The 27951-nt window shown below is 41.5% G+C and overlaps 1 protein-coding gene across 6 annotated transcripts in view; it reads left to right on the top strand.

Moving 5' to 3' along the window:
* Positions 1–726: 726 nt before the first annotated feature.
* The window catches only part of dagla (diacylglycerol lipase, alpha), a 203050-nt gene continuing 175825 nt past the window's right edge, over positions 727–27951 (top strand). For 4 of the 6 annotated variants that reach the window (XM_069899074.1, XM_069899082.1, XM_069899049.1 and 1 more), the window contains exons 1-2: positions 919–1021; positions 10616–10751. The gene's annotated coding sequence lies outside the window, so the exon portion shown is untranslated. Of the gene's footprint in view, positions 811–918; positions 1022–9707; positions 9868–10615; positions 10752–27951 lie in introns of those variants that run through there. The other 2 variants (XM_069899054.1, XM_069899062.1) reach the window with 2 other exon arrangements.

Genomic DNA, 27951 nt, shown 5'->3' with positions numbered 1-27951 from the left:
ATTCATTGGAGCAACTTCATCTCCAACATCGAAGTACTCGAGATGGCAGAGGCCGACAGCATCGAATCCACGCTGTTGAAGATCCAACTGCGCTGGGTAGGTCACGTCTCCAGATTGGAGGACCATCGCCTTCCCAAGATCGTGTTATATGGCGAGCTCTCCACTGGCCATCGTGTCAGAGGTGCACCAAAGAAGAGGTACAAGGACTGCCTAAAGAAATCTCTTGGTGCCTGCCACATTGACCACCGCCAGTGGGCTGATATCGCCTCAAACCGTGCATCTTGGCGCCTCACAGTTTGGCGGGCAGCAACCTCCTTTGAAGAAGACCGCAGAGCCCACCTCACTGACAAAAGACAAAGGAGGAAAAACCCAACACCCAACCCCAACCAACCAATTTTCCCCTGCAACCGCTGCAACTGTGTCTGCCTGTCCCGCATCGGACTTGTCAGCCACAAATGAGCCTGCAGCTGACGTGGACATTTACCCCTCCAGAAGACAGTTTTCAACTTGTGTGTGCCTGATTTTGTCTAACAGCGCACCACACGGACATAGTCGAGTCGAATCAGTAAAAGTCATTTACTCCAACAGTCATATGCAGCTTTTTAAAACCCTGTGCGTTCCAAATGACGTCATTGCATTGTGACATCATGACGACACTTGGAACCTCCCGAGCTGGTTCAATCAAGCCTCCGTTGAGGCGCTACATGCTGATAGATTAATTAGCTGCTGTAAATGATTTCTTAGCAGAAATGATAAATACAATCAAAGGAGAATTGATGGGGATGTTAAAGTGAATTAAGATGAAGGAAGGTAAAGAGAGAAGGTTTGAATGGCTTGCTTCTGTGATGTAATAGAGATGATTGGAATCATTGACTAAATAATTCTGGAATCCCAGATCACTGGCAGTGGGCAAGCACAACTTGAGGGAATATATAGTATTTATGAGCAATGTAGTGAGATGATATAAAGAATTGATGTCAGTCCAAGGAAGAAGGGCACAAGGACATGGTATTTTGAAAAGGTTGGCTGCAGTGGAGTTCAGTTTACAAGTTTTTCCATGAGTGTTCGGAACTTGATGTTTGAATGTCTTGCACTGTTTTTAGGAGTTTGATGGTATTGGGAGGTATAATGTAGCTCTAAATGTTTACTTTTTCCATTTTTCACTCTTTGGTTCCACTCTCCATTTTATTGGTATACCAGTTTGTTTTTGTGACCCATCCGATTCTAAGCATTGCTGACCTTTTTCTGCTTTAAACTCTTTAGGAAGATCCCTTTTAGTGTCCAAGAGCAACAGTTCCTTATCCCAGGTCCATGATCTCTGTCTGCCTTTTGTCAAAAGAGTGAATAAGAAGATTAGCGATGGTATGCTCTATACTCCTCAACGTATAATTTTTTTCTTGCACTCTTGCACAAGACTATGTAGAATGGATTAGATATTTTCTGGGCCTGTTTGCATTCAGTTGATTTAATCCCAATAGCCTGATTACTGCTTAGAATGAGAGATGGATGAATTGTTGAGCCAATGCAGCAGTCATTCTCAAACATTTTGTGAAATATTGATGGGTTTACCAGGAAACTGTAAGTGATTAAAAGATTTTCATTAAACAATCCAAATGTGTGATGCTGCATTTTCGGAGACCTTTGCTTGCCTTCCTTTAGCTGCTATGCAATAGTTGGGTTTGTGAAAACATACTAGTGATGGCAGTCACAATCCTAATTTTATACAGGAATGTTAAAGAAACTCAGCCTGTCATGTAGTGTTTTTTACGCACAGAGATAAAGATACATAACCAACGTTTCAGGCCTGAACCTTTAATCAAGGAGTGAGCAAAAGGTAGTTAGGCGCCTGAATAAAATGGTGGGAGCAAGAGCAGGGGAAGGAGCACAGGCCCACAAGTAATACATCAAAAGTGGTGAGGGTGTAAGAGATAAAAGAAATGATAGTGGGAGAGGACATCTTTCTGGAAAGGGAAGGATGGGGGGAGAAAGGAGGTGGAAGGATGAGAGGGAGACTGGGGAGTGGGCTTAGCAGGAACCAGAGAAGTCTATGTTAATGCTATGTGGTTGGAAAGTGCCCAGATGTTGCTCCTCCAATTTGTGGGTGACCTCGGGTTTGGCACTGCTGAAAGCCACGGATAGACATGTCAGCACAGGAGTGAGGTACAGAATTGAAAAGGTTGGCCACTGGGACATCCCTGCCATTGTTGCGGACCGAGGAAAGGTGCTCAATGAAATGATCTCTCAGTCTGCATCCAGTCTCTTCACTGTAGAGAAGGCCACAACAGGAACACCAGATGCAATAAATGATCCCATCACATTCACGAATGATGTGTTACTTCACTTTGAAGGACTATTTGGGGTCCTGATTGGTGGTGAGGGAGACGGTGTGGGAGCAACTGTAGCACTTTCTGCAGTTACAGGATAGATACCAAGGGGGTAATTAGTGGGAAGGGATGAGTGGACAAGGGAGTCATGGAGGGAGTGGAGGAGAGGGAAAGATGCGTCTGGTGATGGATCACATGGTAGGTGACTGAAATTTCAGAGGATAATACATTGGCTGGTGGCGTAGTGGGTGAAGATGAGGGGAATCTTGTCCTTGTGTCTTGGGGCAGAGGGGGCCAGGGCAGATGTGCAGAAAATGGAGGTGATGTCTGTAAGGAGTGAGTTGATGGTGGTAAAGGGAAAGGCACATTTTTGAAGGAGGAGGATATGTTGGATGATCTGGAATGGAAGTCCTCATCATACGACAGTAATGGAAGAATTGAGCGAATGAAATATAATCCTTAGAGGGGACAGGGAGTGAAGAGCTATTGTTGAGGTAATTGTGGGAGTTGGTGGGTTTGTAGAAAATGTCTGTAGGAAGTTTGTCTCCAAAGATGGAGTCAGAGGGATTGAGAAAGGGGAGAATGTCTAGAGACACTGAGTTAATTTGAGATCTGGGTGGAAGTTAACAGCAAAGTGGATAAAATTGATGAGCTCATAAAAAAAATAAGATCACGATTTTTAAATTTTGCTTCAGCTTTGTTTTCCTTTTCAGTTTGCATCGCTCACATCCAAAAAATGCATTTATTCCTTTGTCTATATACTTGGTGATTGAGTCTCCACATTCATCTTAACAATTGCCAAGATTCAGCATCCTCTTTGAAGACATTGCTTCTTGATTCATTCCTGAATGGCCAGCCCTTATTTTGAGACTGTGATTCCTTGTCCTTAAATGCTATGGCTAGGCATGACATTATCTATGCATCTTCTCTGATCAAGTTTAAAAGTTAAATACACCTGAATTGAAAATATATTACATGCCATGTGAGTCAAGGGCAATGATCTACACATTCATTGGTAGTAATTTGTTAGTGATATACCATGTTCTAAAGCAGCCTAGAATATTGACACGTTTTCATAATGTATAACTTCCTCAGTACTTTTTAAAGGTATTTTTAGGGGTATTTAGAAATCGAGAACAAGGTCTTTGAAGCTAGTTGAAGTGAAGGCACTTGTTTTGAAGGATTTAATGTTGTAAGGACCTCATTTTAGTTTTTTTTTAAAACTTCTTAGGCAATGTCCTTTTAGAAACTAAGGAATTTACCTTTGTTGACAAAATAATGAATTTAACTTCTCTATTAAGCAGTGTTATTAGTTCATAATTCCTAAAAATTCAATTTATTTGTATTTCTTTCTCTTCTAGTTCTGATCTTCTGAATTCTTGCTCATTTTAACTAAACTGTCCTTCTGGTACGCAAAGCAGCATTTGTGTGTTTTACATAGAAATTCCATGAATATACATTTTAATTGTGAACACAATTTCTCTGATTCTTATTCTGTTGAAAACATTACAGCTGGTTACTTACCTTTCCAGCGCCATTGATGTGGACTGGGGTTTGATCTTTGCCCCTTCTCCTGAAAGTTATGATCATTTCCTTCATCTTTTTGACTTTGAGAGAGAGGTTGTTACGTATTTTGGTACCATGCCATGAGATTTTCATTCTCCATCCTGTATTCTGTCTCATCATTATTTGATACTTGTCCAACTACTGTGATGTTATTGGAAAATTTGGAGGAAGTTGGAGTGGTGTTTGGTTATACAATGATTAATGTATAGGGAGTACAACCAGGGACTGAGTACACAAGAAGGTGGTAGTAGTAGTACTATGACATCCTATCTGAGGCAGTACGTACAATAAAGATAATCCTGCAATGTTGTTAGGAAGTTCTAGTAGTTGGATTTAGCAATGATAAAGAATTGGTGATATATTTTAATCTTTTGTTGCATCTCTTGGAGGGACACCTGCAGATGGTGGCATCCCCATACACTTTATGCCCTTGTTTGAAGCCACAATTTTGGGCAGGGCAAGTGAGAATGAGTGGAATGTGTGCCAAAAGAGGTAATTATAGCATTAAATAAAGAAATACATAACCGTGCTGGGAACCAGATGCAAGCCCCTGCCCCTGTCTTCCTTGCTGCTGCACTAGGATTCTCAGCTCCGCCTCCTCCATCATTGAGCAGTTGGTGATCTCATTGCCACATGCATGAATGTGGAATAAGTCAGTGAGGAAATACATAATGGCTGCCAGCGAGGTCTGGTGTTGGGAGGGATGGATAAGCATTGAGATATTGAGCTCAGGACTGGACCTAACTGCCTGGATGAGTACATGTCATTGGGTGGGGACGAGCAGCAGCTGGTCCTTCCTGATGGACAATCTTGATCATTCAGTCTTGATTGTCATCTTTTGTTAAATGTGTAGAACCTGCTTTCTCTTCTCCTTTGTTCAAAGAAGAAGAGAGCATAACATAACTGCCCCCAGTTCAGTAATTTCTCTATGGAACCAAACTCGATGCTCATTGTTGGTTATCAACAGAAATTGGATCATCATTTAATAGCTGAGGGAATACCAATGGAGGATAGTGGTCCACACCAACTCATGACATAGCAGAGTGCAACGTGAGAGGTAGTCTTGTTTTTCAAATACAAACCTGTGAGTATTTAGACCAAGATACTATGTGAATCAGCATTGTACAGGCTAGTTCTTAAATACTGTATCACTGAGCAGACAATTTAGATAGAGATAACATTGGGTGGCCTATATTCCAACCAGTGAATTATCAGATCTTGTTTCTTGATGTTGGGCATAGTGAATTAAATTGGTTAAAGATGGACTTTTTGTGACCTTGGGAACCAAAGGAGAAAGCCAAGATGTATTATGCACAGGATGTTTGGATAAGATGGTTGCGAATATTTCATATATGGTCTGTTTTTTGTTTTGGCAAAGTGGATCATGTAACTGAACAAATTGTTAGCCTTGTCAAGAAGGCAGTCTTTTTGTTGTGGTCATCCATCAAAGGCATGGATTCTTCTATCAACCAGTAGAGTAGTTTGGAGGTCTCCTCTAAATTGGAGACACTGAGGTTACTTTGTTGAGCACCTCGGCTCTGTTTGCTGCAACAGCGTGGATCTCCCATTTCAATTCCCCATTCCATTCCCTTGCTGACATGTCTGTCCATGGTCTCGAGCTCTGCCAGACTGAGATCATCCGCAAATTGGAGGAACAACATCTCATCTTTCATCTGGGCACTTTCCAACCAGATGGTATTAACATTGACTTCTCTGGCTTTTGTTAAAAACCCCCCTCCCCCAACTTCTTCCTCAGTTGCCTTTCCCCAGCTCCATCTCTCTACCCACTCAGGCAAAATTTTCACCTCCCCTTATCTTATCCAATTAATACCTTTTTGTCAGTCTGGTCTCCTCCCCCAGCCAGCACTGTCTCTATTCTGAGATGTCCTGTTTTTTGCTTATTCTTTACTTATTCCTTGAAGAACTGCTTAGGCCCAAAATGTCAGCAATATATCTATCTCCTATGGACACTGCAAGACTGGCTGAGTTCCTCCAGCATTTTGCTGTGTTTTTACAATCACAGCATCTGAAGACTCTCCTGTTTCACTTTAGTAGTTTTGATTACCATGTTGCTGTGGGTCTGTCATACATTCAACATAAAGGACACCAATGAATTAATTAGTTTTTGAAATGACTAGGAAATTTCCACTGAGACTAGATTTTTATGCCAGTTTATTATTTAATGAACTGAATTTGAAATCCTGAGCCGCTGATAGCAAATTTGAATTTGTGTATCCAGATCATTCGTCTAGGCCTCCTTGTTATTAGGTTAGTAAATTACATTTTTCTAGATATGCAGGCAGATCATCTGGGATTGTGTGACACAAGTCTTATTCTCTGTTCTGAAATGTAACCTGCGCATGCACTCCTTCTCTGACAGTGAGGTCAGTGAGGCCTATGCCTTAATGCAGCAAAGCCTAGGAAACATTGTGTGGGCTGATAATCAGTGAATAACACAATCACCACACAAGTGACAGTTAACAACAATTACCAATAAAAGGAAATCTGCTACTATTTGCCCTTGACATTCAAAGGTTTTAACATTTAAGAAAGTCCACTTCAATCACAGCCTGGGGACGGGATTATGGGTGGTGGTGAGGCTGCAGCATAAACTAGTCACAAAAATTACATGGTCACTTATACAGGCTAGAGGATGGATGATCTCCACCATCTTTATAAACCTTCTTACTGATAAAATGCCTCTTTCGCACACGTAGAGTTGTTAACAATGTTTGAATTCTGTTTTTTTTTTAAGCTTTAAATGTAAAATCAAGAAGTTGGATTGATTACTTATAATTAGCATTGACTCAATCTCATACGAGGTAGACAATGGTTCCATTTCCAAAATAGTGGTCAGGAATGCAGTGTATAATGCTATAAATATGATAATTATACATAAATGATCTGCCAACCAAGCAACCTTTTTGATGTTGGATATAGGTGTTTATATCATGGATTTTTGGTAACATTTCATGAAGATCACTGGCTAATTGATTTGTGTTTAAAGGTTTATTTTTGGATAAAGAATTTTTAAAGTAGCTGATGGTGAGGAATGGACAAGCTAAAAGAAGAAGGGAACCCAGCACAGTGTTCTGAGGAAAAATGGTTCAGACCTATCCTTCATAATAGAATTTCAACATGTTTCAGCTTCATGTAGCCACACACAAAGGTCGTCTTCACAATGAGTATTACGATGTGTACATTTTTTTCCCCCTCAATGTGGAAGTTTATACATTGAAATTGTATAAACGTGCTTTAAGAACTCCAGATGAAATGGAAAAGAAATCCTGTTTGATTTCTGCAGTTCCTGCAAAATGTAGACTATACATGTGCAAGAACTCTGGACCACTTCATGACCAGGTTGTCTTCTCTTTGCTGTGATTGATAGTAAGTGCTGTTGTTGGTAAAACCAATAATAGACTTTGGGGCTGCTAAATGTGCTGGATGATGTATTTTCTTCATTATATATCAGGAAAGCTACAACAGGGGCATCTTTATTTTTTTTAGCTGTTATGGTAGGGTGGTCACTGGGCAGTTTGTAGATCCTTGGCAGAAATGTGCATTACATAATTCTGCATTGTCAACATTTGGTAAGTAATAATTTCTAGCAATTCACTTTTGAATTGCGATATTACTTAATTGGTGAACATGAGTGTTTGGAATGCAGTCATGCATAAAGTTAAGGCACTGCTTGTTCATTGTTGGGATTGTATTCTGAACAAGTTCTGGAAAGGGGAAAGAATGCATTTCCTATTAGTTGGTTGTGGGGAGCAGTCATTGCATGAAATGGCAGGCTTGATCTTTTAAAGTGTGCAACAGAAATCTGATTATAATTTCAGGAGAAGGGAGATTATTATCTAGAGCACTGGCATTTCTGCAATTAGATGTGTAAATTTCCATACTAAATTATGTTAGGCTTAGGTGAAAAGGAAATATGACTTTTATTTGTTGCTTGTGGTTCCAGAACAAACAGACAAATAGGAAATAATTCTTATTGGACGTGTGGGAAAAAAGAAAACATGAATATCCATATGACAAAAATGATTCTTAGAGTGCAATGGTTTGTACACCAGGAGTTACTAGGGATCCATAAGCATATACTCGAGGATATGAAAATAATAAAAAGAAAATAAAATGACATTTTTAGTGAGATTTCAGTCCTGGCCTCTCCCTCCTCCATGACCCCCATTGAGAAAGGCAGATGTAGTAGATGGTTCTGCTTTATCCTCAACTATCATTGCTGTCCACCAATTTGAAACCAAGTTGTGACACCACATTTCCAGACACAAACATCAACAAATTATATCTTTTGTTCTATTCCTCTTGAGTCCTTTACATTTGGGTATGCTTCATGTTAATTTTCCCATTGATTTGTTCACGGCAAGGAATTCTGTACCATTCTTGCAGTGATTATATAGACATGAATGGACACAATGACATTGTTAAAATGAAATTTAAATTTGCATGTATTTAATAACAGAGCTCTCCACTGGCCACCGTGACAGAGGTGCACTAAAGAAGAGGTACAAGGACTGCCTAAAGAAATCTCTTGGTGGCTGCCACATTGACCACCGCCAGTGGGCTGATATCACCTCAAACCGTGCATCTTGGCGCCTCACAGTTCGGCGGGCAGCAACCTCCTTTGAAGAAGACCGCAGAGCCCACCTCACTGACAAAAGACAAAGGAGGAAAATCCCAACACCCAACCCCAACCCACCAATATTCCCCTGCAACCGCTGCAACCGTGTCTGCCTGTCCCGCATCGGACTTGTCAGCCACAATCGAGCCTGCAGCTGACGTGGACATTACTCCTCCATAAATCTTCGTCCGCGAAACCAAGCCAAAGAAGAGATTAAAAATGGTTTAATATGAAGACATTTATTTTAGTTGTTTGTCAAGCCATAACCATTCAGATATTGAAATTAGGGTGTGTTGCCATGGGAGTTTGCCTAAACCATGTCAGTGGATTTTTTTTTTCCTTATTTGTCTACTTAGCAGGGAACAGAATGAATTTGGCAGACGGAGAGAACCATATCTGTTATTACCATGTTGGCAGCAGGAAGCTTTCTGACAACTAAAGTTATTGTTCTGTTTCTAAACTCACTTAAACTGGAGTTAAACATGCAGATCGTAGTTCATGATACAGTGTCCTGAAGTAAACTGATCAGAATAAAAAAATGAGCTGATTTACCATCTTCATTACAACATTTTAATCAGTAAATGTACTATTATTGACCAGCAGACATGTACGCTCAAAACAAAAAATTCCTCCTTTGTAAATTTACAGATTTTTAAACTCTAAGATTGAGTCAGTTCGAGGCTGCAACCTGAATCATCAGGAAGCCTTTTTTTAAACTGTAAAATTCATTTTCCCGAGATCTGGATTCATGCTAAATCCAGGTGAACCTTTTTTTTTAAAAGTCCACTGTAGAACCATGAAAATAATTGAATTTGCTCAAATATATCCTGCTAAATACTTGAGAGTAAGCAGTCTATAGCAATTTCAATTTTGCTTAGAATCCCAGTATGCATAGTGGAGGTTAGTACTGAATGTGTCAAGTTTTCAATACCCCACCATATAATTGGATCCTGGATTTCCTCAACTCCAGACCACACTCATTGCAGATTGTAAGAAATTTTTTTTCGACAATCTCCCATCAGTATTGGAGCACTTAGTCCCCTGCTCAATTAGCTTTACACGTATGACTGTGTGGCTCGGTATGATAATAACACCATCTACAAATTTGTTGATGTTACCATGGTAATGGGTTGTATAACAAGGGGTATTGTGTCAGCATACATTAGGGAGATTGAAAACTTGGCTAAATGGTGCACCATCAACAACCTCTCACTCAATGTCACCATAACCAAGGAGCTCATTGTGGACTTCAGGAGGATCAGATGCGGAGAGGATGAGTAAATTTAAATTCCTGGGAGGAAAGCATTTTAGTGCCTCTACTTTTTTGAGTTTGTGCAGGTTTGTTATGACATCGAAAACTTTGGCAATGGGGTTGGGGGGGGGGCACTAATACGTCTGAGTGGAAAACCCTGTGTTGTGGACACAGCCCATTAGATCAGAGGCAAAACTCTCCCTACCATTGAGAAAATCTACATGGAGTGCTGCTGTCAGAGAGCAGCAGCAATCTTCAAGGATGCACGCCACCCAGGACATGCTCTGTTCTTGCTGCTCCCCTTAAAGACGAGGTATAGGTGCCACAAGACTCATAACAGTCGTTACCTCTCCACCATCAGACTCCTTAATAACAAACTCAATCAGAGACTCATTTAAGGACTTACTTTGCACATTATTTTATTATTGAATAGATATTTTCTGTATTGCATGGCAAGTTTGTTTTATTGAGCTGTTTTTTGAACTCCAATTAAGTAGAAATTCTGCCTGGCCCACAGGAAAAAGAATCTCAGGGTAGTATGTGTTGTCATATATGAAATATAGGACATGCTCGTTGGGCTGTTTTGATGGCGAGAGCATTATTGAAATAAAAAACAAATTTCCAGCTCCTTTGCAAAATTCAATTTTTAGAATACTGTAATAGAAATTGTAAAAAGAAAAGAGGGTGTAGTATATCCTGAACTGCTAAATTTCTTACTATGTAAAGAAATGCCAATTTCATGAAAAAAAACTGTAAAGAACAAATAAATTCTGAAATTATTTATTAATCTAATATCTGATATTCATACACATAAAATCTTGTTGCTCATTTCAGGTTCATCTTTGGGCACTCATCATCTCAAGCAACACAGCAATGTGTGCAATTTATAAAATGTGCCTTATTGACACTGTTTGGCATTGGGTTGGAAGAGAAATTGGAAGAAAGCGAATTTTGATTAAATCTAAATCACGTAAGTAGATTCTAATTTAGTTTTCGGAATGTTTAAGTTTGTGACATAGTGACTGATGACATACTCAGAATTTTGTTCAGATGAAAAATAGTGCTGAAAAACATTTGAATGTTACCTTGTGGATTAATATATATTTGTCTGAATAAATTTTTCACTTATCTTTAATTATGAATTGGACTTAAGCTAGAGGAGCTAAAATTTTATTTTTTGTGCAAGATTTATACAAAAATATCTCTTACTTGCATTTCTGAAGCAATTTAGTAAGACAATTTAACATAAGAATACATCAGAAGAGCACTACAGAATTATAGTTCAGCATTATGCGATTAAACATCCCCAATATTAAAATTATGCTGAATGTATGCTATCTTCAATTTGAATGTCTTCGTTCAAATGGTATCTTTCTTCTGATGTTATTCAACACTTATGCTTGTATTTGTTGATATGCATCTATATTTTTATGTTGGAAATACTCAGCAGGTCAGGTAACAATGAGAAGGAAAACAGAGTTAATGTTTCAGGTCAAAGACCCTTTGTTAGATCTGGAAAAGGGAGCAAACAAGTTTTAAGTTGCAAAGAGGGTGGAGGAAGGATGAGAAGGACAAAGGGAATGTCTGATGGGAGAAGCCACAGTTGTCATGGTGATAGGTTGGAGGTAACCCAGTCAATGGATTATTGAGGACAGCAAGCAAGAGGAAAAAGTGGAGCAAGCACTGAGATTAATACGCAAAAGTGCAGGAGAAACACAGCAGATCCTGCAGCATCCATGATCCTGAGCCCTTCATCAAGGTATGAGCAAAAAACAGGCAGGCACCTGAATCAAAAAGTGAGAGGGGGAGGAGGACATGGATAGGAGGGCAGGAGAGAAAAGATGAGAATAGATCAGGGTATTGGGGGTAGTTCTGAATGCAGAGCTGCAGGAATGGAGACAGAGGAACATAAAGCGACAAGAGGTGGGGAGTTAGAGGAAAGGAAACATGGGAGTTGAGAAAGAGAGTGATGGTGAGGGGGGCCTAAAGGAAAACGCAGAAATCAATGTTAATACTATCTGGTTGAAGGGTGGCCAGATGGAATATGAGGTGTTGTTCCTCCAATTTGTAGGTGGCCTCATTTTGACTGTGCATGAGACCAAGGACAGACATGTCAGCATGGGAATGGGGTGGGGAATTGAAATGGGTTGACTGTGGTGAACTGCTTGCTATACACTCATTAATCTGGCTCCACCCATTCTGTGACTGTTCCCATGGGTCCTCCCTCTTGACTCTGAACAAAGGCTCCTTTACCATAACCCCTCCCCTGAAATCCTGGGTCACAGCACAGGATGACCTTCGTTTATTGTAAATAAAACATAATTTTGTAACTCTAGTCTTTTGAGTTATTTATAGAGCATCAATTTTATTTACAATATTTTTTCCAACGATGGAACAACTTGAAGCCTGATAAGATGGAGATCGACCCACTATTGCCAGAAGCCTCAGACTGCTTTGAACTCTGGGTACGCTGCTTTGAGGTCTTTCTACAGAACTCCACCAGAGTCGTGGCCATGAGGCAAACAAGTTGCATCTACTCTTCTACCGTGTCGGACATCGAGTGTTCCCGATGATCAGGGACACCTCAACATATACGGAGGCAATGGACATAGTCATGAACCAGTAGAGGGAGAAAGTCAAAGAGGTATATGCTAGGCACATGCTGGCTACCCACAGATAACAATCGGGTGAATCGAGCGACGAGTTCCTCTGAGCCCTATATGGACTTGCATGAGTGTGCAATTTTCAGTCGGTGTTGGCCACCCAAAAAGCAGAGGACATAATCTGGGGCGCCTATGTTGCAGGCATCAGGTCAGGCTTCACTATGTCGATTGCAGCCGCTTTTCAGTCCCGGTGCTGCCACATGTGCAGAATGGGAGCCGCCATCAGCTTCCAGGGATGAACAAGCCGTGACACGGGGCTGCCATCTTAGATGCCACCAACTTCTGGGGATAACTGTGCCGTCACATGGGCACCACCATTATGCTCCCAGCCTACAAGTCAAAACGGGCCAGACTATGAACCAACGGGCCTCTGTGGTGCTGGACCAAAATAGTCCACAATGACCTCTGCCGCCCTGGTGTCAAGAGATTTTTCCACTTCATGAAATCTTGTAACCTGCCATACTCCATCGGGGATGTTAGAGACGTGACCAGGGACTGTCGGGTCTGCACGGTTCATGACTATGTCCATTGCCTCCGTATATGTTGAGGTGTCCCTGATCATCGGGAACACTCGATGTCCGACACGGTAGAAGAGTAGATGCGACTTGTTTGCCTCATGGCCACGACTCTGGTGGAGTTCTGTAGAAAGACCTCAAAGCAGCGTACCCAACCAGATAAGGTACACCTGGTGAAGCCACATGGTCTTTTGAATGCCTGAGTATGGATTTCAAGAGCCCCCTTCCCTCCACAACCGCAACGTGTATTTCCTCACAGTCATTGATGAGTATTCAAGTTTCCTCTTTACAATCCCCTGCACAGACATGACGACCATCACAGTCATCAGGGTACTGCACAACTTGTTCATCCTATTCGGGTACCCGTCATATGTTCACAGCAATTGAGGGTCCTCATTCATGAGCGAGAAGCTGTGCCAATACCTGCTGGCCAGAGGTATCGTCACCAGCAGGACCACTAATCATAACCCTGAGGAATGGCTATGTGGAGAAGGAGAACACCATAATGTGGAAGACCATCCTCCTTGCCCTTAAATCCAAAAGGTTGCCAATCTCTCAGTGGCAGGAGGTCCTTCTCAGGGCATTCCACGCAATCAGGTTGCTGTTGTGTACTGCCACCAATGCTATCCCTCATGAATGAATTTTCTCCTTCCCCAGCAAGTCCACATTGGGGGACATCCTGGTTGACATCCCCAGGACCAATCTTGCTACGGAAGCATATGAGGGGCCATAAAACCGATCCACTGGTAAAAAGGGTCTAGCTCCTCCATGCAAACCCCCAATACGTGGTATACCTGGATGGGCATGAAGAAACTGTCTCCATCTGGAACTTTGCTCATGCATGGGCACCCAAGGACCATAACCACCAAACTGCACCCTTCACTCCCATGGACACAACTACATGCCATTGCATTCTAGCCCTGCCCCCACCCCAGTCACCACAGTTGAGCCGCCATGCCCACAGCAGGTCAACACAGTGCTGGAGGTCCAGGATGAAACAACCGCCCCATGTACAGTAGAGCAACCAACTCTCTGCCAGTCACAATGGAAGACCAGGCCACTGGACAGACTTAACCTCTAAGTCTTTTGTAAGACCTTGTGCCCCATGTCACCCTGCTGGACAAAAAAAAGGGGTGAATGTGATGAACTGCTGTACACTCATTAATCTGGCTTCTTGCCATCTTGTGACTGTACCTGTGGCTCCTCCCTCTTGACCTTGTATAAAGGCTCCAACATCATAACCCCTCCCCAGAAAGCTTGGGTTACAGCACAGGATGATCTTTGAGTTTATTGTAAATAAAAGCCTGTAGTTCTTAACTCTAGGCTTTTGAGATTGATAGTATGTAATTGACACTGGGTGATTCTCGCTATTACTGCAGACAGAGTGAAGGTGTCCAATAAAGCAATCTGTCAGTCTGCCTCCAGTTTCTCTGATGTTGAGGGGGCCACAACAGGAGCACCGGATGATCTTTGCATGTTCACAAATGAGGTATTGCTTCACTTTGAAGGACTGTTAGGGGCCCTAAATTGTGGTGAGAGGAGGAGTGGGTGCAAGAGTAGCATTTCCTTAGGTCATGGGGATAGGTACCAAGGGGGCGATTAGTGGGAAGGGAAGAGTGGATGAGAGAGTCATGGAGAGAATGGTCCATGCAGAAGGAAGTGAAGGGAGGTGGATGGTGGATTACATTGTATGTGGCGGAAATTGCAGGCAATAATACATTGGTTGTGGAGGCTGGTGGGATGGTAGGTAAGGACAAGGAGAATCCTATCCTTGTTGCGTCTGGGGACAGGGTAGGCCAGGGAAGATGTGTGGGAAATTGAGGGTATAAGGATGAGGGCCAAGTTGATGGTAGTACAGGGGAAACCATGTTTTTTTGAAGAAGGACATCTCGGATGATCTCACATGATGATCTTTGGAGCAGATATGATGGAAAAGGAACAATTGTGACAAAGAAATAAAGTCCAAGTGTGAAGAGGTGTGGTTGAGGAGTTGGTGTGTTTGTAGAAAATGTCTGTCTAGTATTTGTCTCCAATAACATGGAGATAAGAGATCAAGAAAAGGGCGAGTGTTGCCAGAAATGGACCAAGTGAATTTGAGGTCTGAATGAAAGTTGGCAGCAAAGGAGATAAAGCAACATAGCTGAGGCCCATGCAGGTACCCATGGCTACCCCTGTGACATGTGTTACATACCAGACTGAAGCAATAGAAATCAGCCCAGACAGTATAATATTTAAAATAATATTTTTGATTATTAATAAAACAAAAAAAAACTCTATCTAATTTAACAAACTTATCTAACTTAACTAAGCTTATCTAACGCAGTATGTGTGGAATAACCCCAAGCCGGCACAGTTCTCAAAAGGCAGTTCAAAATTCAGTTTCAGAAATTCAGTGATGACATGAAGGCTTGAAATTGATGCGACATGCAGGCTTTCCGGTAGATGAGACAAGCAGGCTTTAGGTGAAATTAGCAGTTAATGAAATGAATGAAAGAGATCGGTCGGACAGAATGTTTGTAATCACAATCCTTGTTGAGGTGCTTCTAGCAAAATGTTCTTTTTAGATGAGTGCCAACCAAAACTCCTCTCTTCTTTGGCCTGAAGGGTTTTGAAGTAAGTGGTGCTCATGAAGCTTTCAAAACATTTTCCATGGGTCAGCTGAACTTCTGACTCTCACTCTGATCACTATCCAAGCACAGTGTTTCCTCTGCCTTCAGAACCCTTTCTGTGTGTCAGCCGAACAAAAGTGACCTTCCTCTTTTGGTCACAGAGTGGTTTTTCTCATTCCTTAATAGCAGGGAATCAGACAGGTTGTCTACAAACTCATCCCTCTATAGCAGGAAATTAGACAGGTTGCCAACATACTCATTCCTCAATAACTACAGGAGGAAATCTGACAGTTTGTCTATAACCACACAATGAGGACAAACAGCACAGTATTTTCAAAGCGCTGTTGTCTTCTTAAAATGGCCCCCGAACAAAACTGTGCACAGCTCCTTCAATAAGCGGGTCACCTGGTCTCTGTGTACCTGGCCTCTTCAGAGCTTCTGTGTTGATTCTGTAAATGTATCCAGTAAAGGGACATGATGTTCAAAGCCTTTGGCTAGTTTCACAGCCACTTCAAATGCTGCAGGGCCCTGCCAAATCAGTTACCTTAAAGGGACAGTCCTACACAAATAAAATGAACCAAACAATGGGAACACGTAACGCTTGGAACAAGTGAGATGAGTCAAAGGAGGTTATTGACTGTGAGAACAAATTCAGCCAGGCAAACAAAGGAGTAAAGGAGGGGAACTGCTTGGATCTGTTGTTGAAGAAAAAAATAAAGGGCTTTGAGGCCTTCAATGTAGGGGTTGGAGATTGGATGGCCATGGCAAAAGTGAGGTGGTTGAGTTCAGGAAACTTGAGTTGTTGAAGTGATAGAGGGCATGTGAGGTTTATGCTCATACCTTGACAAAAGGCTCATGCCCGAAATGTCAATATATCTTTGCCTTCTATAGATCTTTTGCGACTTGCTGATTTTCTCCAGCATTTGTGTATTAACTCCCATCACAGTCTGTAGATTTTCATGTTTCAAGAGAGAGATGATGGCAAAGGAATACGAGTTAGTGCAAAATGCAGTGATCAGCAGATTAGTAAGTATTGAAGTGAGAAAAATGTGAGACTGAATAATAATTACAAGGCTTCCAGCTGAAATCATCAGGCACTGATTAAAGATAAAATTACTCATTTGTTGAATTGAATATTGGGTCTGGAAGGTTGCAACAGGTGATGAAACACTGTTCCTCTTGTTTATATTCGGTATTGTAGTTATAGTGTAGAGGACACGGAGATAGGTCAGAGTGGGAATGGAATGAAGAACTACAATGGGAGACCATTTGGACTAAACTGGAGTTGTTGAACTACAGGTAGTCCTCAACTTACGAATGTAATTGAGACGAAGGATTGGTTGTAACTCAGATTGTTCATTAATCGGATTTGCATGGCTTAACAAGGTATTAAAGCAATTTTTCAAAAAAAAAATCAACAAATGAACCTTTAATGAGAGTGGTGGTACACCACCAGCCTACTGCAGGGGGGTGACCTCTGTACCTGCAGAAGAACACGGGAGGACAGGGCAACACCTGGACGGCTGTCATCGGCTGACCTGAATGGACAAGCTCCACCCAGTTGGATGTCAATCACCCTCCGAGATATAAGCTGGGTCCGGCCCTTTCGAAGCCATTCTCAGAGCTTGCATCAGCATTCTCACAGCTAGCTCTGTGAAGGTTTAAATTGAATAAAGCCTGTAGAACAGAGTTTGTTTTGTGTGTTTGCTTCTGTTCGATAGTGCACCACATGAAGAATTTCAGCATATGAAGAATGAAGAATTCGGTCATATGTACAGGTGGATGTAACTTGTGTAGGTCGTAAGTTGAGGACTACCTATATCTGTAATTGGTTTCTCCAATGCAGAGGAAACTATAAAAGGAATGTAGAAAGCACTACATTAGATTCAAAGTACAAGTGAATCACTATGTCTTCTGGTCCCTGGATAGTGGGAAGGAAAAAGGTGAGCATCACATTACCAGTGGTTGCATAGGAAATTGTCGTAGGTAGCTGATGGGAACAGAAGAGTAGACTGGGGAGCAGTGAAAGGAATGGTTCTTTGACATGGAGAAGAGGTAAGAGAAAGGGGAGAGAGTTGCCAGAGATAAAGCAAGTGAATTTGAGGTCTGGATGAAAGTTGACAGCAAAGTAGATAAATTTGACGAGCTCATCAGGGTACAGTTAAAGAGCTTTGGTAAAGGGGAAGCCACAATTCAGAAAGAAGGAAGGCACCAAAGTGGCACTTCTGTTGAGTGAATATGTTGGAGATGTAAGAACTAGGAGAATGGAATGGAGGCTGGGAGGAAGTATAGTCATGGAAGGTATGGGAGTCTCTGAGCTCATAATCAATGGTTGATACTTGCTAATTGCTTCATATGGAGGCATCATGTAAGAAGAGCAAGGTGGAAATTGGCAGCAAAGTAATTACATTTTCAAGATTTTTAAGAGTGCAGGAAGCAGTGCCAATATAGCTATTAATGTATCAGAAGAAGAATTGAGGGAGTGGGACAGTCTGAACTGGAATAAGTAATGTTCATCATATCTCAGAAAAAGACAGGGGTCGTGCTGTACCACACAAGTTACCATAGCTTCATCTTTGATCTAGAGAAATCTGGAATTTAATCAATGTATTGGTGGAGGTGTAACCATAGCCCTGTGTACAAGGAAGAAAGAGAGGGTCTTCCGACCACCCTGAAGTGGGTCAGTGAAAGAGAATTTTACATATGTGGTAAATATTAGATGGATGGGACCAGGGCATTGGAAACTGTCCAAGAGGTGAAGGAAGTTGGTGATTGCACTGGTGGAGAAAAGGAGTTGAGAGGGGAAGAAATAAGATTGGTGGGGCAAGGGGAGACTGAAACAATGGGTTTTACCTTGTGATTGCGCTTGGGAAGGAGGTAGAAGTTAGCTGTGTGGGGTTGGAAGACTACAAAGCGGAAAGTTGTGGAAGGAAGATCTGAAGAAATCCAATGGTGGGACCATGGACCAGAGAGAAGAATGGCATGAGTTTGGCTTCTATATGTGATAGAAGTCAGTTTGCCAGACCACTGTCACAGCACCTTAATTGGCAGTTTGATTGTGATATCATGGTTGGAACATTGAGAATGGCAAGTTCAGAAGATGGTAGAGAGAGAGGAATGGAATGATCAAGACAGTAGATAACAATGAGTAAATCTATGGGGGAGTGATCCAGGTGGACTATGATCTCTTGAGCCAAGCAAAATAGTCAAGACCCTTGAACAAAGAAATGAGATGCAGATGGAGGAGGCAGAAGAAGAGTTCAACATCATGTTTGGCTTAGAATTCATTCAGATGTGAATGAAGGCAAGTGGAGGTGAATCCTCTGATGAGGACTGATCGTTTTGGAGCAAAGAGGAAAAGAGCAGAAGGGGTGATTAAAAACATGGCATAAACTGAGACTGTGGATAGAGATGGTGTTAGATGAAAATGAATGGGGAGAAAGATCTGGAGGTGTACTGGAACTCGAACTGTTGTGGCTTGTGAATGTTGGTGTCTGGGAGGAAGAAAAATTGGGAAAGAATGAAGTGCAGCAGTGGAACACATTTTGAGTTGGTGTTGTTGCAGAGAAAGACCGGAACATGCATGTGCTGATACACGACATCTTAGAATGTGATGAGAAAACTGCTGGAAATGCATGTAGAATGAGGAGGAAAGAGATATATGTCTATGGAAGTGAGCTTTGATCAACATTTTGTTGAAGACAAGGAGGGAAACAAAAAGCACCATAATTTTTCAAGTTGTCTTCTCTTTCCAAAGTTGCTGCCTGACCTACTTAGCATTTCCAGCATTTTTTCTTTATTTCAGATTTTCATCAGCTGATTTTCAAAATGTGTTGACCCATATTCTTATTTCATGGTGATTAACAAGTAAATAAATGAATAATGGGAGAAAACCTACTCATGGTGCCATATGAATCCCAAAGGTCCTATAGTATAAAGTGACTATTGATAAGGAGATCAAAAGGACTATTTTTAAAGCTGAAGAAGAATTACAAAATTTCATAAGTTTAAAAAGGTAGAAATTAAAGAATTTTATTTATTTCCCACAAAGAACTTCATGCGAGATCAGAATAAGAGCAGAACATTAATTACACAATCTGTCTAAAAGCCATGAGAATCAATTAACTAGACATATTTCAAGTGTTTTTTTTCATAGTTTTTATTCAGTTGGATTAACATTGTCAGAAGCCCCATCTACTGAAATGATATGTAATAGTAAATTTACCCATTTTACAGATCCTGATTTAATTAAAAAATAATTTGATCAAGTATAATAGTTAGTTGCCTGAATACTTATAGGAAATCTCATTGGCAATAAAATGAACATCAAGCAATAATTAATCACAATCTATACCTTGATTTGATATTGCACAAGTTATTTTGTTTGTACAGTTGTTAATCAACAGTATTTCAAAGGTAAGGTTAGATATGTAACTTTGCATTGGTATACTGCTTTTCAGGTTCTCGTAGTGCTGCCTATTACTTCAAGGCTAGTTTGAAATCTTGTTCCAAATGAAAATATGCTTTTTATTAAAAAAGAAAAATGCTTGCATTGTAAATAACTCCTGATAAATGGGATTTTGAATTCACATACAATGGACCTACAGCCTGCAATTTAAATTTTTAAATTAAAAAAAAAAATTGTTTTAGGCATACAGAGTGTCAGGCCATTTCAACTTGAGGCCATGCCACCCAATTTACACCCTCAGTATGTTTTGAACGGTGGGAGGATTGCTGGCATTTGCCAACTGCTACGCCCAAGAGAAAACCCATGCAGACACGGGGAGAACATCCAAACTCTTTATAGACGCTGCGGAATTTGAACCCAGGTCCCGATTGCTGCCGTTGTGCTAACCGACATTCCAACTATGCCACCCACAAAGTCCAATTAAATATCCATTTTATTTTTGGTAGAATTAGGTGTGAGGTGAATATTCTAGAGGACACTGGAAGGAATTGTTCCTGAGCAGAAGCATTCTGTGAGATGTCTTGTATTCACCTTCATAAGCAGAAGCTGCCTTAGTTTAACATCTCAGCAGAAAGATGGCATTTCCAATAGGGAAACATCTGCTATTAAGACTTGCCTTCAGTTAAAAAATGCAACATTGGAGAGAAGACATGAGAGTGATATCATTTGAACCAATACCACACTGAAGGACACTGAAAATGAAAGCAAGGGGAAAATTGGAGGAGGCTAAAAGCTAAATTCTACAGATGCAAGAATACTTAGGATCAGACATTATCTTTGGAAAGGGAAACATGGTGGACAATTCATGGTGGTGATCTTTCATCAGAACTCTGGCAAATTGTGTTTTAGAGTTGTAAGATGGGATTTTTTGATGCTTTAAGCTATAAGATCTCAAAGATTGAGCATGACCATGAATTTTCAAGCAAATAGTAACATCTATAACAGTTGAATTTCTCTGCAATTGGTTACTGTCTGAAAAAGCATTATGCTGCCAATAAAGTTTATATTTGTTGACAGAATCACAGGGCCCATCAGTTGCATCTCATGATGACTATGCCTTTCTTCAGCCAGAAATGAGAAATCATTTGGATACATGTGTGCAGATATGTGAAAATATAATGAAGTTTAATAGCTAATGGGATCTGTGCTAATAGCTGATGGATTAAAAATAAAGATGAAAGAGGATGTTGTTGCTAAATTTAGGTAGTGCTTTTACTCTTCAGAGAGTAACTGTGGAATGCACTTGTATTTGGGTTGGATACTTTTTACAGCTGAGTCATCATGACCTGCATGGGTTTCATCTGGGTGCCCAATTTCCTCCCACCCTTCAAAAATGTACAGGGGTTGTAGGTTAATTGTCAGATGGCACGGGTTCTGAAGGGGCTGTTACCATGTTATACGTCTAAAGTTTAATTTAAACTTTTTCTTCTGCAGTTTGTATTTTATTTGTCTTAAGTTTGTAAATCATGAAAACATGATGTGTTTCATGCAACAAGCTTCTACTCACAGTTAAAATTAGTTGTGACTCCAGGTCACTGATAAGGTCAACATTTCAATTATGAATCTGTATGTTATTGATTGGAACTTCAGAGTTCGTAAGATGTTCAAATGTTAAGACTGTTTTTACAATTCTTTAAGATGTACTTCTATTCTGTTAACCATTCAGTATTTCTTTCTGATTTGCTTTGTGCCAATTTTTCATTGTCCAAGGCTGGATACCTTCCCTTTGGCTTTGATTTTTGCAGCTTGTAGCACATTCAAGCAGTCAAGTGTATTTAATGCCAGCAATATTTGTTTAGCGCCCAAGTTATTGAAGAAGGGAAGGCAATCAAGGACCAAATTACTTCACAGGTTAAAAAAAAACAGGTGGAAAAACTCGGGCAGCATCTGTGGAGCAGAAGGATGGTCGTTGTATGGGTTGAGATCCTGTATCAATGCTAATGTAAGGTCTCGATCCTCGCGTCATCCATCCTTCAGAGATGTCATTGCCCCTACTCTCTCTTCTTTACTGCTTGTCCCCCCCCTCTTCTATCTCAGTCTTGAAGCACAGTTTTGAGCTGAAAAGTCCACTAATTGTTCTTCCCCATGGACCCACTGAGTCCTTCTAGCAATTTGTTTTTTGATTATGAATCAAACTCTGGATTTTTTATAACTTCAGTGACCATCTAAATTTGATGGAGAAATAAATAGGAAAATTTAAAAACCACAATACAAGATTTGACATGGATTGAAAGGATAGTGTGTTTAATGGATAATTGCCACTTGTTTCAAAACCCTGAAGATTGTGGCAAAATCCAGAATTACCAGGGGATAAAATGATTGTCCACATTTCCAATCCTCATTGTAACCCAGTGATTTTGCTGAAAGTGTACATCAGGTGTAAACTGAAACAGGACTGAGTTTTGCCTAGGTCAGGGCTCAAAGCTCACAAATGGAAGAAGCCTGGTTGACCCAACATTTTTATGAATTCTTTCTTGGAATTTGGACATTTTTGGCAAAATTAACATTCATTTCACCTTCCAAGTTGTTTGTGGGAAGATTGTGATGAACTTGAACTGTAGCATTCTGTTTTGACGTTCCTTCCATGGTTCTGTTGGGTAGGAAGTGGTACAATTTTGGTCCCAAATAGATGAAAGGACATAGGAATTTCCGGTAGAGGTTATCCTATGACCTGAAAGGAAGATAGCTGTGCTCTGACTTCTGTCATTGTCTTTTCAGATATTGCAGATTTCAGGGGTTCTACTGTTACTCCCAGGAAGTGAATGGTAGAAGTGGAAGGAGTGATTGTTTGTGTAGTGTTTGTGTTGCTAGTCAAATGAATTGCTTTTGTCTTGGATGGGTATGATGTCGGAGAATCTATTGAGTATTTGGTTAGAATTCTTATTATCATGGTCATTGCTCAGCACTTGCATGTTGCAAATGTTGCTTGCCACTTTTCAGCCAACACTGAAAGCCACATCTGGACGGCAGTCGAGGGCTAGAAGCCTCTCAGTGGAGGCAGACACTTTCACAATATTTAAGTTTCTTGATGAGCACTTAAACTGCCAATGCATAGAAGGCTATGACCAAGTGTTGGCGAGCGGGATCAGAACAACTTGTATTTGATGTTGGCATGGACATGGTGTGCTAAAGGGTCTATTTCAATGTTGTGTCAAATCTAATTCTAGATTTTATCCCCTGCTTTACGCCCTCCAACAATCTTGGGGTTTAAAACAAATGTCAATTATCCATTAAACACACTGTTACTATTATTACTGTCACAGAGTCTGTTGTGATATGAGCATTTTCATCAGCAAACATTTTAACATCTAACCTTATAATGGAGGGATTGTTGTGAATAAAGATACTGAAGATGGTTGGGCCAAGGACAATGTACAGAGGAACCCTTGGGATGATATCCTGAGAATGATGTGATTGACCTCCAGTAATTATGATTATAGCCTTTTGGGTAAGGCATGACCCTGGCCAGCAGAGATGTTTCTCTTTCATCACATTAAAGGATTGGGTGAAACAAGAGGAGAAAATACCGAGAGGCTCAGCTAAATGAATGATTAGGTGAGCAAAGTCACACAGCTTCTCCAATGAACATGGCAGGGAATGTGCTATATTATCTAGGAGGGAAGGACTGATTTTGGGAAAAGGTAGAATTACTTCTCAGTTAGATTTTTACAAAAAAACACGATTACTTCTGCCTGTCATTTTTAATAATATATATTCCATCCATTTTATTTCCTTTTACTATTTCATCTCATATATCTTTAAAGTGTTCTATGAAATAGGCCTGTCAGGAAATATTGGTGATAATTTGTATTTTGAGTAATTTTAGTAACTTGATGGCTTGACTGCATAGTCAAAGTGTTTGAATTTAAAAATGTAAAATTCACATTAAATCTCTGCATTTCAAATCATGAAGAAAATGTAACAAGAAGAGCAAGCAATGTGATGCTGGAGGATCTCCGCTGGTCATTTGGCATCCTTGGGTAGAAATAGCCAGTCAGTGTTTCAGGTCAGGACTCTTTATTGAGACATCTCTTTAATAAGAGTTGTGTTCACATCAATATTTTTATTTATTAACTAGATTTGAGTCGAGTTAGTATATGGGAACAATTGTAGCTGAGTACAACTACAGGTTTTCCCTGGTTACAAATACTCAATTTATGGACACCTCAACATACAAACAAACCCTATTATATTATTTAAACTCAGAAGTCTGATGTACATTCCTATGAATGGCAGACTGTATGGAAGGCTTTTAGTAATTGTACACTTAATAATTGTACTTCCTAAACCGTCTTCTGTGCTTTTAATTACAATGCTGTGGATCGGAGGTTGTCCTATTGAGTGTATTTTGTGTTTTTTTTTGACTTGTGGATAAAATGAACTTGTGGGCATTTGTAAAACTGGAACTCATTTGTAACCCAGGGATGGCTTGTATCAGTTTATAATGGTAACTGCTCAGTTATTTCCTGTTATGTAATTTTCAACTGAATGTTATATTTTGCCTGGATGATAAGTGTGCCCTGCATGAATAAGCAGTAAAATCAATTTGCATATTTATTTCCATATTTTGAATTCTCGTGTGTTTATTTGCATTACCAATGTAAGGAATGTATGAGCTACAACTGTGCTAGCTAACATATAGAACTGATTTGTTGCACGCTGAGAAGCAAATGTTAAGACAGAATGCATTTATTAGTGAACATTGGTTAAAAATTACTGAAATATTGTAACATATCCAAATGTACATAGCAACTTGCTTTTTATTGTTGACTTCAGATATACAGTACTACCAGGGTGCTGCTTAAGATGAGGAAGAGAGAAGCTATTTCATGACATTGGACTCATTTGTGCCAGCAAAAGCACAACAAGACCATTATTTTATAGGACCTAAATTAATTAATTTTGTTCTTCATTGCCATTCTTATTAGCTCTTTATGGTTCACATTTGTTCTTGGGACAATGCCTGCAGATTCTTTATACATATAATCCGATTCATCAGATAACGGGAAGTGTCATGCTGTGAGAACTGGCCACCTACCTGTTACGGTTGTGTGTGTTTTTTAAAAAATCCATCACTGGCTTTCGTATGTGATCTCACTGACTTGCTCAGGATGTATGTGTTGTTCATCACACCGACAACAGCACTGGTACCACCTTCGTCTGCAATCAGGTAGTGCAAGGCCATTTGGGTATCCCTTAATCTGAAGTATCTCAGCCCTTTCTTTGGCCAGCATTTCTACCACGACAGCTATTCATCATTTGGAGGCACGCATCCCAGATAGCCACCACTGTGTCATCCCGAGAGAACCCAGGGATCAGCCTGGTAGGCGCGCATCCAGGGCATTCCAGTGATTCTTGTAGGAGCACCCCATTATGGAGTTATGGATTGTTGGCCTTCTGGTGCGAGGATGCAGTTCCTCCTCTCATTCCCACTGATTGTTTGGACCAGTACTAACTGCACTAGGTGCACCACATTGCCAAGGCGTGCTCCCTTTGTGGACTCACTGGGAGAATCAAGACTGTGTGCTAAATTGTACAGAGGAGGAAAATAAAACCATTCCGGAAGCACTCGTCCTAGAAGGAATTATTGGAAGTGAGGTGATTAAGTGGAGAGGGGAGTGGAAGAAGGTGTCATTACCGAAAGATTTTGATTTATAGAGTCCGTACAAGCAGCTCCTGTAGCTCTCATTGAGCAGGGTCGGCGTAGCTAGAAGACCCTCAGCTGAGTGTCGCAGGGCAGTGATGCAGGTGCTGCAATCTCATGTGGTGGTGATGTGTGCATGTTCATATTGTAGGCTCCCATAGTGCCGATCATCATAGTGGAGCAGCTTGAAGGGTGGTCTTCTCCTGTTGGTTGGGGGGGGGGGTGTGGTTCTGGGAGAACTCACTCACGTCTAATGAGTTGGTTGGTGTGGTAACATGATAGATTAGTCAGGGGCCATCTCTGGTGAGGGAGGAGAAGGGAAGGGAGGCTGGTCCGTGTTAGAGTGGGTGGTACATTGGAAGCTCCACCCTTACAGGGCATCCCCCTGCAATGCTCTTTCCAGAGAGCATACATATGAGTCACCAGCAGTATGGCATTGCTGAACTACTCCACATACTATAATCCCTGGAGGAGGGTAATGGCTTCCCAAATGTTTTTCCTGGTTGTTGGACACATGATAAGTAAGACAGCCCTTCTAAAGTAGGGGCATGTGATGGTGACTAAATAGCATGCCAAGGCACCAATCACCCTTGTGTTCTTGGGGAAGTGGTGGTGCTCGCAGGTGCCCCCATAAATGCCTGTGATTAGTGCCCACTCCCTGATGACCTGTGTCCCTCGCTAACAGTGTGCCACTGCAGCCAGCCATGTAGGTCCCATTCTTGAAGAGTAGGGAACCTGTCCTGCACTTCAGTCACCACCCGTTCCTATCGAGTGGTGCCGTCAACAACCCCTTCTGGCGGTGCCTGCAAGGCATTGTTAATTGGCTGTAGTTCAGACAGATTCACTAGGGTGCTTGCTTCCCAATGAGAGAAGCAGATTGGGACCCCCTCATTCCAGAGCTGTAGCAAGCATGCTAGGTATTCGCCTGGCCGCTGGCAGTATCGGTGTTGTGTTTGGAGCAGTATCCAGTTTGGTGGGTTTGCAGAGATGAGTCTGGACACAAGTTCGTAGTTCGTGACCCGGAGTGGAGCAGGGACTGTATCAGGATCAAAATGCAAAAGAGGAAGAACTACTTCATGAAGTAAATTTTATAGTAGAGTAAGTTGAGGGATCTGGCCCAGGTTAAAATTACAGATAAATACATTTTATTTGTCTGAGTGCATTTGGACTCCTTAGATTATAGTCACTGCACTATTGTAACTGGAGAACTACTATGTAAATGTTATAGAAATATTTATGGATTTGTGTATATATATATATATATATATCCCGGACCGCCCGGGCAGTATGGACCGACCTAGCAGGGGAGGCAGGCCCCTCCAGCCCGGGTAAGAAACCTGCATAGGAGAAGGCCACTCCGATATAAAACCTACGACCCAAGGACCTCGCTGCCACATCCCAGCTTGCTTGGCCACGGCACACGAACCATGGGTGTAAAGGGTGGGGCCAGTACTGCGCGCACTGCACTCCACATAAAAGCTCCTTTGCGCAGGCCCGAGGACAGGTCCACGTCCTCCCCCTCCACCCCCTCAAAAGATGCTCACAAACTCAAGCTAGCATGCTGGAACATCAGAACCATGCTAGACAAGGCTGACAGCCACCGACCTGAACGTCGGTCTGCCCTCATTGCACATGAACTCCTCAGACTTGACATCGACATAGCCGCTCTCAGTGAAGTCCGCCTGGCAGATGTAGGCAGCCTCCAAGAACGCGGCGTGGGCTACACACTCTACTGGTCTGGCAAGCCTTCGGATGAACGACGCCTATCTGGTGTAGGCTTCATGGTCAAGAACTTAATTGCCTCCAAACTCGAAAACCTTCCGACAGGCCACTCAGACCGAATCATGTCCATGCGACTCCCCCTTCAAAACAAGCGTTGCATCACCCTCATCAGTGTCTATGCTCCAACCCTCCAGGCGGAACCAGCAGAAAAGGACAAGTTCTACACTGACCTGCGCAACCTCATCCAACGCACCCCTACAGCCGACAAGGTTGTCATCCTTGGCGACTTCAACGCTCGCGTCGGCAAAGACTCAGAAACCTGGCCAGGAATCCTGGGCAAGCATGGTGTCGGCAAGTGCAACGACAATGGGCGCCTCCTGTTGGAGCTCTGCGCAGAACAGCGATTTGTCATTACAAACACCCTTTTTCAGCAGAGGGACAGCCTTAAGACCACCTGGATGCATCCCCGATCCAAACACTGGCACCTCCTGGACTACATCCTGGTGCGAGAAAGTGACAAACAAGATGTGCTCCACACCAGGGTCATGC

The sequence above is a fragment of the Narcine bancroftii genome, chromosome 1 (assembly GCF_036971445.1).
Source record: "Narcine bancroftii isolate sNarBan1 chromosome 1, sNarBan1.hap1, whole genome shotgun sequence".
NCBI lineage: Eukaryota > Metazoa > Chordata > Chondrichthyes > Torpediniformes > Narcinidae > Narcine > Narcine bancroftii.
The sequence above is the reverse complement of the archived record's forward strand: the minus strand, read 5'-3'. Positions and strand labels throughout refer to the sequence as shown.